This window comes from Scyliorhinus torazame, chromosome 10, assembly GCF_047496885.1.
Source record: "Scyliorhinus torazame isolate Kashiwa2021f chromosome 10, sScyTor2.1, whole genome shotgun sequence".
NCBI classification, from domain to species: domain Eukaryota; kingdom Metazoa; phylum Chordata; class Chondrichthyes; order Carcharhiniformes; family Scyliorhinidae; genus Scyliorhinus; species Scyliorhinus torazame.
This window is the reverse complement of record NC_092716.1, coordinates 221462689-221478820: the sequence shown is the minus strand read 5'-3', so window position 1 is coordinate 221478820 and position 16132 is coordinate 221462689. Positions and strand designations below refer to the sequence as shown.

Genomic DNA, 16132 nt, shown 5'->3' with positions numbered 1-16132 from the left:
TGCACATGTGTGGATTCCAGAAGTCAGAGGTAGCTTCACTAATGGTAATTGTCAGTGACTGTTTTGACATAATTAAAAATGCCAAATCTGAGCCATTCTGTATAAAACCTGGCTTAATGTGCAGGACATAGCAGTGAATATTGAGCAGACACAAACAACCCTTTATCCAAAATCAAAAAGGAATACTTGGTGGTTCGCATTTTTTCAATGCAAATTACTTCTACCAGTATCAACTGGTACCAGACAACTTACATTTACAAGTATCAAAGCACTTCAAAGAAACATGGTCAAAAAACAGAACCCTGTATCAAAGATATTGGCAAGTGCGACCAAATGTTTGGTGAAAGATATTGGTTTTAAAGGGATGTTAAAAGAGACGTAAGAGTTGGACAAGGTGAGATGTTCAGAGAGATCATCACAGAGCACCAGACCAAGACTGCTAAAGGCAAGATCACCATAGAGCATGAAGAGTTGGGAGCAAAATACGCAAGAGGAGCAGATTACTCAGGAGAGACAATTGATGAAGTCTACAGAGATAAAGTTTCAAGCTGTGGAGAAATTTAAACATGCAAAAGAGAATTTGAAATCCAGAGCTTTGGGAGATAGGGAGCCAATCCAGCAGTCATGACTGACTGAACCAGATGTGAAAAAGAATACAGGCAGCTGTCTTAGTTTGAGGTGAAGTTCAGAGTGAAGGATAGGAGGCCAGGCAGGAGAGCATTCAAATAGTTGGAGGCAACAAAGGACTGGACGAAGGCTTTAGCAGATATAGTGGAGAGCCATATTACTGAAACGGAAATCAACACTTTTTGTTCTGCAAAGGATTCGGGGCAGAGTTCGACTTGAGGTCATATAATTCAGAGGGGGGCAGCACGGTGCGCAGTGGTCAGCACTGCTGCCTCACACAGGCGAAGACCCAGGTTTGATTCCGGCCTCAAGTCACTGGCCGTATGGAGTTTGTACATTCTCCCCATGTCTGCATGGGTCTCACCCCCACAACTCAAAAAGATGTGCAGGGTAGGTGAATTGCCCATGCGAAATTGCCCATTAATTGGAAAAAAAGAATTATAGAATTTACAGTGCAGAAGGCGGCCATTCGGCCCATCGAGTCTGCACTGGCCCTTACAAAGAGCACACTACTGATGCATACGTATCTATCCTATCCCCGTAACCCCCACTTAACATTTTTCGGACACTAAGAGAAATTTAGCATGGCCAATCCACCTAACCCGCACATCTTTGGACTGTGGGAGGAAACCGGAGCACCCGGAGGAAACCCACGCAGCCACAGGTAGAACGTGCAGACTCCGCACAGACAGTGACCCAGCCGGGAATCGAACCTGGGACCCTAGAGCTGTGAAGCAACTGTGCTAACCACTATGTTACTGTGCTGGATACTTTACATTTATTTTAAAATAAAGAATAGGACATAGAATCCCTACAGTGCGGACGGTAATCATTTGGCCCATTGAGTCTGCACCGACTCTCTGAAAAGCACCCTGCCTATGCCCATTATTCCACCCTTTCCCTGTAACCCCACCGAACCTACACCGTGAGCTGTGGAAGGAACCTGGAGCACCCGGAGGAAACCCATGCAGACCGGGGAGAATGCCACCCAAGACCAGAATTGAACCCGGGTCCCTGGCGCTGTGAGACAGCAGTGCTAACCACTGTGCCACTCGCTTGTTCAGGGAAAAAGGGATCGAGATAGTCGTGAGTGGGGGCCAGATGATAGCTTTGATCTTCTCAATGTTTAACTGGAGGAAATTGAAGCTCAACCAGGCAGAATGAAGTGATCAGACAACAGAGACAGTGACGAGAGGTGAAATTGGAAAGAAAAGTAATTCAAACAAAAAGAAATCCAAAGCAAAACTTGCGGTCTTGTGCAAACACTGCCAACAGTAAAATTATGGCTGTTTAAAAAAAACCTCACTCTCAGTTGAGATGAAAGTCACAGAAATGTATTTTATTTGCCTTTTGATGTCAATTGAAAGGGTAATGGATTTGTACAATAATTATTTTCACAATTTTACTCCAAAAGTGCATTACCTGTAACTGCACAGCTCTTTTGCCCACTTTTGTTTTAATAGTGTTCTGGCAAGCTATACGAATCAACTTTAGCAAGGGTAAATGTGATTTTGACACACAAATCAATTCTTGTGTCATAATACTTCGCAACAAAGTGCTACCATGGGTCAATATCTCAGCCCCGTACGCGAGGCTGGGGTTGATTCAATTAAAAGTGGTGCACAGGGCGCACTTAACGAAGGCCAGGATAAGCCAGTTGTTTGAGGGGGTGGAGGATAGCTGCGTGCAGTGTGGGAGGGGCCGAGCCAATCATGTCCATATGTTCCGGTCCTGCCCGAAGCTGGAGAAATTTTGGGGGTCATTTTTCAGCACCAAGTCTGAGGTTCTACAAGTGGGTTTGGAGCCGGGTCCCCTAGAGGCCATATTCGGGGAGTCAGACCGCCTGGAGTTGCAGATGGGTGCGGGGGCAGATGCCTTAACGTTCGCCTCGTTAATTGCTCGCAGGGGGTCCTGTTGAGGTGGAGGTCAGCTTCTGCCCCTTGTGCCTCGATGTGGCTGGGGAATCTAATGGAGTTCCTGTGTTTGGGGAAGGTGAAATTTGCACTGAGAGGGGCAGATGAGGCGTTCCACAAGAGATGGGGTTTGTTTATCTTACACTTTATGGATCTGGTAACCGTCAATGGTTTTTTGGGGGGTTGGGGGGGGGGATTGGGGTTATGTTTATTTTTGTAAAAATGTAAAAATGTTTTAAACTTGATTCCAAATCTTTTTCAAAAGATAATACTTAGCAACAAAATAATCAAGTATAGGTTTGTGAGAAACGTACAAGTTTACATGGTATCCATGATAAATTCTACACAGCCATATGTTAGGAAAACAAAGGCAGTTTTAAGGGATTTGTACTGGTAAACATTAGAAGGCACAATTTGAGATGTGTTTACTGTAATGCTTCTGTGCTTGGAATGGTAAAACCTCTAGCTGAATACATGTTGGACAAAGGTGTTTGTATGTGCGGGGTAAGTTCCAACTATGTTTCTATTGTGCTCAACTGGGGCTACAGCGTGAAGAATAAATAGTAGTAGCGGAGGCGTTGCTTGGCAATGGGAGGCCACCTTCCTTGGTTCTTAGTTTTAACTGGAAGCCAGAACAGTTGTATCCAGGTCACTGAGGAATGAACAGCCTTCAACCCCTCCAGGAGAAGCTGGACAGGACAAGGCAGTTGCATAGATGCAGGCTTCCGGAGGAAAAGATACAGTTCAGATAACCAGAAAATTGGGAGAGAAAGACGATCTAAGAAATCTGGAGTTATGTGACCAGGGACCAAGGTATTGCTCAGAAGAATGTAAAGAGTAACCAAAGTGATCAAAGTTAAAGAGACAATTGCAGTAACCAGATTTGAAGTGGACCAGCAGACTTCAGAAGTAGATGAAACGTTTGATGTCATTTTAATAGTCTGGGGATCAAGCATTTAACTAATTGTGAGCAGTTTGCACAGCAGTCAAGACCAAGAAATTCTGAAGAGGTGGGTGTGAAATCCTGGACAGAATTCGCTGTTAGAAGTGGAGCGGAAGCGTTGATTGAAAGTGACATTTTCAAATCTTGGGACTGGATTTCAGAATGCAAACTGCCAAGGGAAAGTATTATTATGAGAGAAGATTTTAAAGCCTGTTTTTGGGAGTGGAGTTTGGAAACTGTGACAATCTTCTCCAATCGGCTGCTCTCCACCAGGTTTACTCACTCTGGCCTCTGGTCCTTACAGCGCTGCGTTTAAAGAGTCCCCGCCACTCCAATCAGCTGCTCCTCACCAAGTCCGCTCTCTTCAACCTACAGTGCTCTGATCTAACCGCTTCACAAGTCAAACTTAATTACCTTCATTTTATCAGTTTCCCTTTTAGATGGCAAATGGAAAATTCACACCTTGCCTCCTCCTTTGAACATCTTAAACCTTCTGTTCCGCATTGTTACCAGCTTGCCTTCGGTAAATATCTGTTTGCAGGGTTGCTATGCTCATCAACATCTCAAAAGCACCAATTCCATTAGTATAACCAAACTGCCCCTGCCTTTAAGCAGCTCACATTTTCCAATAGTTTTCAAAAAATATATATACCAGCAGAAAACATGCAAACTTACTGGATTTCCCTGATATTTTCAAAGCAACACTATTTTTCCTGGCACAGGTATGGGCTCAGAAATACGTCACTAGATAATGCAAATGCTATAGGCCCTGACAACATTCTGGCAGGTGTACTGGAGATTAGTGTGCCAGAAGTGGCCGTGCCCTGAACCAAGCTGTTCCAATACAGCTGCAGCTCTGGCATCTACCTGACAATGTGGAAAATTTCCCAGGTAAGCCCTGCCCATAAATAAGCAGGACAAATCTAAACTGGCAAATTAACGCCACAAAAGTCTATTCTCGATTATCAACAACATGATGAATGGTGTCATCGTCAACAGCGCTTTCAAGCAGCACTTTAACAGAAAAAGCTTGCTCATTAATGTTCAGTTTGGATTTTGCCAGGGTCACTCAGTTCCTTACCTCATTACAGCCTTGGTTCAAATTTTTCCTCTTTAAGTTCAACTTTTCAGTGAGAGTGACTGCCTTTGACATCAAGGCAGCATTTGATCAAATGTGACACCAAGAAGCTCTGGCAAAACCGAAGTCAATGAAAATCAGGAAGAAAATTTTCTCCCAGGTGCAATCATACATAGCACAAAGATGATTATATTTGTTTGATGACAATCATCTCAGTCTCAGGACATTCCCACGGGAGTTCAACTGGGGCAGCCAACTTCAGCTTCTTCACCAATTAACTTCCCAGCATCAAAAGGTCAGAAGTGAGCATGTTTGATTGCGCAGTTGTGGCTGTTACCATTTGCAACTCCTCGGGTACTGTCGCAGGCCAGGACCATATGCAGCAAGGCCTGGGAAACATTCAGGCTTCGGCTGGAAAGTAACATCACAACTGCCAGGCAATGACCATCACTTTTTTACTATCTTATGGGATGTGAGCGTCACTTGCAAAGGCAGCATTTGGTGCACATCCCTTTCTGCCCTTTAAGTGAATTAACCACATTTTGGTCTGAAGTCGAATAAAGACAAGACCTGACAAGGATGGAAGATTCCCTTCTCCAAAGGGTATTGGTGAAGCTGACTTCTTTACAACAATCGATGATACTTGTCATGGTCACTATTACTAAGATTAGCTTTATTTTTGAGAGTTTTATACTGATTTTAATTTCCACCAGCCAGTGTGGTGGGATTTGAACCCATGACCCAAGGAATTAGCCAGAGCCTCAGGATTACTAGTTCAAATATTGCCACTAAACCAGGGTTTTCTAAACTCAGGGTCGCGACGGGTATCGGGAAGGTCGCGAGGGTGGGGACTGAGACTGATGGGCGTCCACGTGGGCGCATGATGCTAGAAGTGGTGGCCCCAGCTTGGAGCTCCGCTCTGATTCTACTGCTCTGCGCATCCCCCGCCACCAATCAGCAATATATGACCTGCGGCTCCATGGTCAAGCTGTTCAACGGCCGGCACACGTTCGCTAGCACTCCCATGACGTGAAGTACTGGTCGTGAAGTGGTCAGCAGTCAGTGACTAGGGTGGATGCATTGAGAGGGAAGCCAGGCCAGCTTTGTCGGCAAAGAATATCGATCAAACGAGGCCAGTCAATATGGCTGACACATGTCACACTGGAAAAAACCTACGGTCTTCACTTTGTGCTCCACTCTCTGGAAACCAGGAAGTAAGTGAGAACGGAGCAGGGGATTACTTGCAAGTTTGGATAGTGCAATGTAGTTGAACCAGTAAGAAATATTGTGACATTGTATGTGTTTGCAAGTAAGTTCATCTCGTCTAAAGTCAGAATTTGCAAAGTAAAAACAAGATTGTATTTTTTTCTATACTTGTTTGAATTTCCAAAGAAATGGGACTATATTTGAAGCAAAGTGTGTGTGTAAATGCAAGGACACGCACGTTCAACTGAAATTTTAATTTTCAGGAGTAAAAAGTCATAAACTTGGAAAAATCAGACATTGGAAATAAAGTTTCAAGGTTTGTAAAAAAGACCGGCCTTTGAATATGAACGATGGAGTCATTCCGCCAGAGGCAGAGAGAAGTTCACGTGCCCAGCACGTACACTGGTGCCATGCACCCTGTACTTTCATGCTTTGGGCACAAAATCATGGAGGAGAAATTCCTCCATTTTGTAGCTGCCAGCAAGCAAGCAACAGGACTGTGTGAAGAACTGAAGGTGCATCATTTTGTAATAAGGAAGAGAGGACCCGATGCACAAACAGGCCAGGATCTCACAATTGAATCTGCTGGAGAGCACTTCTCAGGAGAATCTATGGCAGGACAAAGCAGTACTGATGTGAGCTGTATCCAGAGCTCCAGGGCCTCTGGTGAACAAATAATTAAGAAAAAAATGAAATCGGGAACAAGCAGTATAAAGATGATTTCTTGAGGTATGTTTTTAATTGTGCCAATGCAAATCAGGATGCAAAGCCCATTTGTGTTGTATGCAGGGAAGTATTGGCAAATGAGAGTTTAAAACCCTCACATCTTCAAAGGTATTTGAAGACTAAACATGGCGAGGTCGAGGACAAACCTCTTGATTTTTTTCAAGGGATGCAGCGAGAACTCAGCTGAAGTCCTTTGCAGGAATGTAACATTGATTGTCAAAGCAAGTGAGATCTTGGGGACCAAGCAGGCTCATCTGCCGCATTAAAGGTGAGCAATAATGGTGTGTCGTGAAGGTCGGCCGGCCTGAATTGAGAATGTCGGCCAGTGTGGGTCCTGAACAGTTGGTAAAAGTGGGTCCCGGGAAAAAAGTTTGAAAAATACTGCACTACACCATCATCTCCCCTTGCTTTTCATTGGCATTACCATCTCTGAATTTCCACTATCAACACCCTGGGGGTTACCACTGACCAGAAACTGGACCAACCATATGAATACTATAGCTGCAACAGCAAGTCAAAGGTAGGAATTCTGCAATGAGTAACTCACTTTCAGACTCACCAAAGCCTGTAAAGGTACAATTCAGGAGCTTAACTGAATACTCTCCACTTGCCTGGACAAGCGCAGCTCCAACAACACTCAAGAAGCTTAGAACCAAAGCAACCACCTGATACCTGATTGGCACGCCATCCATTGAGCAGTCACCCCTCCCCCACGCTCAGTGGCAGCAGTGTGCACCATCTACAAGATGCACTGCAACAACTCCCAAGGGCTCCTTCGAAAGTACTTTCCAAATCTGCATCCTCTACCACCTAGAATGACGCGGGCAGCAGATGAATGGGAACAGCACCATGTGCAAGTTCCCCTCTCAAGACAACCACCATCCTGACTTGGAAATATATTGCAGTTCCTTCACTATCGCTGGATCAAAATCCTGGAACTCTGTCCGACACCACATGGAATGCAGTGGTTTAAGAAGGTAGCTCATTAACATCTTCTCAAGGGCAATTCAGACTGGCAACAAATGGTGGCGACACCCACATCCTGTGAAATAATTTTTTTTTAAAGAACCACCCCCCATCAAATAAACACAGGTCATGAGTAGTTTGAGTTTTCAGGGAGTGTGATAGAGTCAGTGGAAGCAAAGAAAAAAAGCAATGCTTGCTTTTATACAGTGCCTTTCATGGCCACAAGATGCCCCAAAGCACTTGACAGCAATGAAGTACTTTTGAAGTGCAGTCCAAGGGCTCCTATGGGTAATACAGCAGCCAATTTGCACACAGTAAGCTCCCATACACAGCAATATTGTGAGATGTTTTATGAAGTCGACTGATGGATAAATATTGGCCAGAACACCGAGGATCACGACCTTGTGGCAGGTACCGAAGAGTATATTTAGTACAAGGAAGTTTCTGCTCATCCAGTACTGGATGTCAGAGAAGCAGCCTGACAAATCAGAATCAGTGAAGGTGGTGAAGTAGAGCTGAACGTGGTACCTGACATGACGTTTTCAATTATGTCAAAGAGAAGCAGAATGCAGGTGAGAATTAGGAGGTGGTTAAGAATAGATCTTTCCGGGACTCCTGTTGTGACATCTGAGAGCAGAAAGAGAAGCCATTGCAAGCAATTCTCTGGTTCTGCCTGGCCAGATAAGGATAGAACCAACCAAAGGCAGCCCATCCAGCTGGCTGTGCTGCAGAGGTTCTGGAGGGGGATGCTATGGTCAACCATGTCAAAGGTTCAGAAGGATAAGGAGTGATTGTTTACCATGATCACAGTCATTGGCAATATAATTCAAGACTTTAAGAAGGGCTGTTTCTATACCATGGCAGGAGTGGAAGGCTGATTGCTAAGTTTCTTTTTTTGTTATTTAGAGTACCCAATTTATTTTCCCAATTAAGGGGCAATTTAGCGTGGCCAATCCACCAACCCTGCACATCTTTTTGGGTTGTGGGAGTGGGACCCACGCAGACATGGTTAGAACATGCAAACTCCACACGGACAGTGACCCAGGGCTGGGATCAAACCCGGGTCCTCAGCGCCATGAGGCAGCAGTGCTAACCACTGCACCACCCCAATTGATAAGTTTCCAACATGGAATTGGAGGAGATGGGTATGGATTAGGGAGGCAACAACACATTCACGGACTTTGCAGAGGAACAGTGGGTTGGAGGTTATGCAGTAGGCTGCATGGGCAAAGGTTGTTATTCAGGAAAGAGGCGTGATGGCAGGCTTAAAGGGGACAGGACAGTATCTGAGCAAAGAGTACCATCAACAGTATGAGTGAACCAAGGGGACATGGAAAAAAGCTGGGCTGTCAGCAGTTAATAGTACCCTACGAATAAGACTGGGAGAGCAGGAGGTGCATCTCATGAACAAGATGAGCTCAGATAGGACATATGGAGATCTGCAATCAGGCAGAGGAAATCTTTGGGGAAGTTTGGCTTGGTGGGAGAGAGGAAGAAAAGGAAGCGGCAGAGATAGCTGGAGAAGATGGCCTCAATCCATTGTTGTTGGAGGAGGGGATTTCAAAAGGACACTTTGTCGTGGAGCAGAGATGCCAGGGTTAGCTTTGAATGACAAGAAGAGAGGGCAGTTGTGGCAGAGAACACCCAGCAAGTGCCGAGGAAAGCCACTCGCATTTTAGCAATCACCCATTGGTTCACAGAATTATTACAGTGCAGAATAGGCCATTGGGCCCATCGCGTCAACATCAGCTCAATTACCAGTTTCAAAACCATATTGTTTATGTAGTGACTTTCAATAACCTCTGCCATTTGTTCATGACAGGCTGGAACCAAAAGGAATGAAGCAGAGGCCAATAGCGGGTCACATCTTCCTTCTTAAGGACTATCCATGAAAATATAAATATTTAAACAGAGATTAACAAAAGCATTTTTCCATTTAACATGTAACAGTTAATGAAATAATTTAGCTTAGAACATAGAACATTAGAACATAGAACATTACAGCGCAGTATAGGCCCTTCGGCCCTCGATGTTGCGCCGACTGTGAAACCACTCTAAAGCCCATCTACACTATTCCCTTATTGTCCATATGTCTATCCAATGACCATTTGAATGTCCTTAGTGTTGCCGAGTCCACTACTGTTGCAGGCAGGGCATTCGACGCCCTTACTACTCTCTGAGTAAAGAACCTACCACTGACATCTGTCTTATATCTATCTCCCCTCAATTTAAAGGTATGTCTCCTCGTGCTAGACATCACCATCCGAGGAAAAAGGCTCTCACTGTCCACCCTATCCAATCCTCTGATCATCTTGTATGCCTCACTTAAGTCACCTCTTAACCTTCCTCTCTCTAACGAAAACAGCCTCAAGTCCCTCAGCCTTTCCTCATAAGATCTTCCCTCCATACCAGGCAACATTCTGGTAAATCTCCTCTGCACCCTTTCCAATGCTTCAACATCCTTCCTATAATGCGGCGACCAGAATTGCACGCAATACTCCAAATGCGGCCGCACCAGAGTGTTGTACAGCTGCAACATGACCTCATGGCTCCTAAACTCAATCCCTCTACCAATAAAAGCTAACACACCGTACGCCTTCTTAACAACCTTCTCAACCTGGGTGACAACTTTCAGGGATCTATGTACATGGACACCGAGATCTCTCTGCTCAACCACACTGCCAAGAATCTTACCATTAGCCCAGTACTCTGTCTTCCTGTTACTCCTTCCAAAATGAATCACCTCACACTTTTCTGCATTAAACTCCATTTGCCACCTCTCAGCCCAGCGCTGCATCTTATCTATGTCCCTCTGTAACTTGTAACATCCTTCCGCACTGTCCACAACTCCACCGACTTTGGTGTCATCTGCAAATTTACTCACCCATCCTTCTACGCCCTCCTCCAGGTCATTTATAAAAATGACAAACAGCAGTGGCCCCAAAACAGATCCTTGTGGTACACCACTAGTAACTGGGCTCCAGTCTGAACATTTCCCATCACCCACCACCCCTTTGTCTTCTTCCAGCTAGCCAATTTCTGATCCAAACTGCTAAATCACCCTGAATCCCATGCGTCTGTATTTTCTGCAGTAGCCTACCATGGGGAACCTTATCAAACACTTTACTGAAATCCATATACACCACATCAACTGCTTTACCCTCATCCACCTGTTTGGTCACCTTCTCAAAGAACTCTATAAGGTTTGTGAGGCACGACCTACCCTTCACAAAACCGTGTTGACTATCTCTAATCAAATTATTCCTTTCCAGATGTTTTACAGCCTATCTCTTATAAACCTTTCCAAGTTTTTTCCCACAACAGAAGTAAGGCTCACTGGTCTATAGTTACCGGGGTTATCTCTACGCCCCTTCTTGAACAAGGGGACAACATTTGCTATCCTCCAATCTTCTGGCACTATTCCTGTAGACAAAGATGACTTAAAGATCAAGGCCAAAGGCTCAGCAATCTCCTCCCTAGCTTCCCAGAGAATCCTAGGATAAATCCCATCCGGCCCAGGTGACTTATCTATTTTCACACTTTCCAGAATTGCTAACACCTCCTCCTTATGAACCTCAAGCCCTTCTAGTCTAGTAGCCTGAATCTCAGTATTCTCCTCGACAACATTGTCTTTTTCCTGTGTGAATATTGACGAAAAATATTCATTTAGCACCTCTCCTATCTCCTCGGACTCCAAGCACTACTTCCCACTACTGTCCTTGACTGGCCCTACTCTTACCCTAGTCATTCTTTTATTCCTGACATATCTATAGAAAACTTCAGGGTTATCCTTGATCCTACCTGCCAAAGACTTCTCATGTCCCCTCCTGGCTCTTCTTGGCTCTCTCTTTAGGTCCTTCCTAGCTAACTTGTAACTCTCGAGTGCCCTAACTGAACCTTCATGTCTCATCTTTACATAAGTCTCCTTTTTCCTCTTGACAAGTGTTTCGACTGCTTTAGTAAACCACGGTTCCCTCACTCGACCACTTCCTCCCTGCCTGACAGGTACATACTTATCAAGGACACGCAGTAGCTGTTCCTTGAACAAGCTCCACATTTCCATTGTGCCCATCCCCTGCAGTTTTCCTCTCCATCCGATGTATCCTAAGCCTCATCGCATCATAATTGCCTTTCCCCCAGATATAACTCTTGCCCTGCGGGATATACCTATACCTTTCCATTACTAACGTAAACGTAATCGAATTGTGGTCACTATCACCAAAGTGCTCACCTACCTCCAAATCTAACACCTGTCCTGGTTCATTACCCAGTACCAAATCCAATATGGCCTCGCCTCTCGTTGGCCTATCTACATACTGTGTCAGGAAACCCTCCTGCACACATTGGACAAAAACGGACCCATCTAAAGTACTCGAACTATAGCGTTTCCAGTCAATATTTGGAAAGTTAAAATCCCCCATAACAACTACCCTGTTGCTTTCGTTCCTATCCAGAATCATCTTTGCAATCCTCTCCTCTACATCTCTGGAACTTTTCGGAGGCCTATAGAAAACCCTCTCCTTTCCTGTTTCTAACCTTAGCCCATACTACCTCAGTAGACGAGTCCTCATCAAACGTCCTTTCTGCCACCGTAATACTGTCCTTGACTAACAATGCAACCCCTCCCCCCTCTTTTACCACCTTCCCTGAGCTTCCTGAAATATCTAAATCCCGGCACCTGCAACAACCATTCCTGTCTCTGCTCTATCCATGTCTTCAAAATGGCCACAACATTGAAGTCCCAGGTACCAACCCATGCCGCAAGTTCACCCACCTTATTCCGGATGCTCCTGGCATTGAAGAAGACACACTTTAAACCACCTTCCTGCCTTCCGGTACACTCCTGCAACTTTGAAACCCTCCTCATGACCTCAGTACTCTCAACCTCCTGTATACTGGAGCTACAATTCAGGTTCCCAAGCCCCTGCTGAACTAGTTTAAACCTTCCCGAAGAGCATTAGCAAATCCCCCCCCCCCCCCCCCCCCAGAATATTGGTACCCCTCTGGTCCAGGTGCAGACCATCCCGTTTGTAGAGGTCCCACCGACCCCAGAATGAGCCCCAATTATCCAGAAATCTGAAACCCTCCCTCCTGCACCATCCCTGTAGCCACGTGTTCAAAACAGCTTGGATTCTGTTTCTATCTAATTTCAAAAAGGGCATCTCATGCTAAAAGCAACTGATACCACAATAAATGTTAAATGTTGGACTCACCAAGCACATTATATTCATACAAGTAGTTTGTTAAATTCACAATATTTTACATTTATGAAATGTAATTCTTTTCAGCTATTTTGCATCAATGCAGTTTCATCTGATATTTAAATAGCTAGTACTAAATTTCATTTGCTAGTCAATATTCTATTGACAGAAGCAAATGAAATTTAGTACTAGCTATTTAAATATTCTATTGACAGTTGAGGAATAAGGATTTGTCCACATTGTCAAAATATACAGTATATTTAAATGAATGGTATAATTTGAAGCCAATGTAAGAAGAGGACTTGATTATTGGTTGACAAGATTTAGATCCAGCATTTCAATGTACATTGCTCACATTTGCAAATGTTAAATTAGAAGGGACAGCAAAATCAGGGGAAGCAGCTCAGAAATGACAAAATGAGTGACACAAAATATCCAAATGAGCAAAATAACGGTATATGATACTTAATATAAACATGAAATGGAAAATCAGGAACACACATTCTCCATGAATGACACAAAAGCTGAATGTGACCAAGGATTCTTCATGGAGCTGATACCCAACATGGCCAATCAAATGCAAAGTTTAATCTAAAGGCCAATAAAATGTGAAGTACTGTAGGTACAAATCAGAGGAAGTCATGATCTAACTGTCAGCTGTTTGATCAGACCCAGCTCTCATTACCAAGACACAAAGGAGATATTCAGCAAAAAGAAGTGACACTAATCCATGTCATTCATGGAGAATGTGTGTTCCTGATTTTCCACTTCATGTTTATATTAAGTATCATATACTGTTGTTTTGCTCATTAAGGAGATCTGAATTACAAGGAAGTACCAGGATTTCAGTCTTGAAAGGAGGAATGTGAAGAGATTCAGAAAAGCAACCAATTTGGAAATGTTAAAAGATTAGGAGACTCAAGTCCCGAAGATCAACACTCTTATTGGTTAGAGATGGAATCCTTCGAACAGTGGAGAAAAATTATAATTCAATTTTAAAAATGCATGCAACAACAATGAATGAAAGAAAGATGGGCTGTTCTGGCCAGTACTATCTTGTGCACAACTTGCTGGCAAAGTTCACAAAAATAACTTGCAGAAATAAGCCCCTTCCCCATCATATTTAATGCAACAAGTTTTCTCCGGCTTCGTCCCCAAGGCAGATTCCTTAACAGCTCACCTGGCCATATTGACCACTTGTCACTTTGGAGAGCAAAGCAAGTTTTACTTGATTAAAAAGTCACTGGATTTGCAAAACCCATTTTTCAAATGCTCATAAGGAGCGAGCGAAGCTCAAAGCTGGACCCACTCAGTGTCGTGGGAATATTGGGCTGCTTTAGGTATCAAGTTAATATTTTTAAATGCATCGGCTTCTCGAGAGCTATTTGTCATTTAAATCGGTTTAACTGCAGCCCGATGCCAAACAGCGGCTGCACTGAGAGCAAGTCCACTCCCGGTGGTGGTTTCAGGGAGATCTCCGGCTCCTGGAGCGGTGTGAGGCCGGGATTGTCTCCTAGGCCTCGGGCCGCGAGCTGACAGCCTCTGCTCACCGGGCGCTGGGAGAGGGGAGGGTTATACCGCACCTGGTGTCCGAGGGAAGGCAGCGAAGTTCGGAGGCCGTGTCCCGGTCAGCAGCAGTGGCGGCGGTGCCGCTGGCTCGGTCTCTCTCGCTCGGTCTTCCTGTCGCTCCCGCAACCGGCTGACGTGGAAGTGCGGACCCAGCGGCGACGGAGGCCGAGCGCGACCAGCAGGAGCGCAAACGCCTTCCTCGCAGCCACGTCACACAGCCAGGGACTGCCTGCCTCTCACTCACTCACTCTGCAAATCCACAACCTGCTACCCTGCCACATCCCAGGCCAGCGCACATCAATTCCCCCCCCCCCCCCCCCCCAATTCGCTGCATTGGTGTTTTCTCCAATTTTGTTTTTTTTTGGGAGGGGGTAAAAGAAATGCCAGGTCTGCACATCTGATTTCCTTTTTTTTAAAAGATGTTTTTATTCAGGTATTTCATTTTATACAACACAAAATAAACACGTTTGTGCAGACAATTTACAAAAGTCACACATTGGAAATAACTTCCAAGACCCTAACCAGCCCCCCCCCCCCCCCCGACACACACACACGTGTCCTTTTTGTTATTTTAATTTAAAATACTTTTGTTAAAATTTTACATCTGTACACTATACAATCTGTGAGCAAGACAGTTTGTATGTAAAATTTGCCCTTTAATCGGCCTGCCCCCCCCCTTTTATTTTGTTGTTCAGTCTCCATCTTGGGCCCTTCTGTTGTAGATGCTGTCTTAGCACAGGGCTAAATCGCTGGCTTTGAAAGCAGGTCAAGGCATGCCAGCAGCACGGTTTAATTCCCGTACCAGCCTCCCCGAACAGGTGCTGGAATGTGGCGACTGGGGGCCCTGTGATTTTGGATTTGTTACTGTTACCCCTTTATTGTGGGAGGGGGCTCTGGCCCTCTCCCTCTCCTTGGTCTTTTCCTGTGTCACCTCCTGATGTTTCCCTGGGTTTCTCCCTCGCTATCCCCTCCTCCCGCCCCCCATGTTCCTGTCTGCTCTGTGTGGTCCTCCTTGCCCTCCCTTTTTAAAAAAAATGTTATTACCAACATGTACCATCTCTGTAGGTCCGTTTTAACATCCTCAGCCAGACTGGCCAAATTCCATTTATGGATCCCTGTCCAGTCGTGGGCTATTTGAATCACCAGCGAGCAGAATTTGTTTTGGGTTAGTTTGAATGGTCGGCCCTCGAGCTCCGCCCCTCCCCTGTTCGGGTTCACTGGGAATACCTCGCTCTTGCCCAGGTTGAGTTTGTAGCCCAAGAAGCCTCGAACACTTCCAGGAGCTTCATGATTTCCTTCAAGTCGTTCCGCGGGTCTGAGATGTAGAGGAGCAGGTCATGTGCATAGAGTGAGACTCTGTGCTCTCTGCCTCCTGTTTGGATATTCTTCCAGTCTTTTGACTCTCGCAGAGCAATCACCAGGGGTTTAATTGACAGGGCGAACAGCAGCGGGGACAGCGGGCATCCCTGTCTGGTGCCGCTGTGCAACTGGAAGTATTCAGAGCTGGTGGTGGTGGTCTGAACATTCACCTTGGGGGCGTTGTACAGGAGTTTCACCCAGTGAAACCTTCCCTAGCCTAAACCGCTCCAGTATTTCTATGAGATACTTCCATTCGACTCTGTCGAAGGCCTTCTCTGTGTCCAAGGAGTCGATAACCTCTAATGTTCACTCCCCGGATGGGGTTAGTATCAAATTCAACAGCCATCTGAAATGAAATGAAAATCGCTTATTGTCACAGGTAGGCTTCAAATGAAGTTACTGTGAAAAGCCCCCAGTCGCCACATTCCAGCACCTGTTCGGGGAGGCTGGTACGGGAATTGAACCGTGTTGCTGGCCTGCCTTGATCTGCTTTCAAAGCCAGCGATTTAGCCCTGTGCTAAACCAGCCCCTCTGGTCCTGATGT

The 16132-nt window shown here is 45.2% G+C and overlaps 1 protein-coding gene across 1 annotated transcript in view; it reads right to left on the bottom strand.

Moving 5' to 3' along the window:
• The window catches only part of copb1 (COPI coat complex subunit beta 1), a 71099-nt gene extending 56679 nt beyond the window's left edge, over positions 1-14420 (bottom strand). Inside the window, exon 1 of the mRNA XM_072466427.1 lies at positions 14244-14420. The gene's annotated coding sequence lies outside the window, so the exon portion shown is untranslated. The remainder of the gene's footprint in view (positions 1-14243) is intronic.
• Between the last annotated feature and the right edge of the window lie 1712 nt (positions 14421-16132).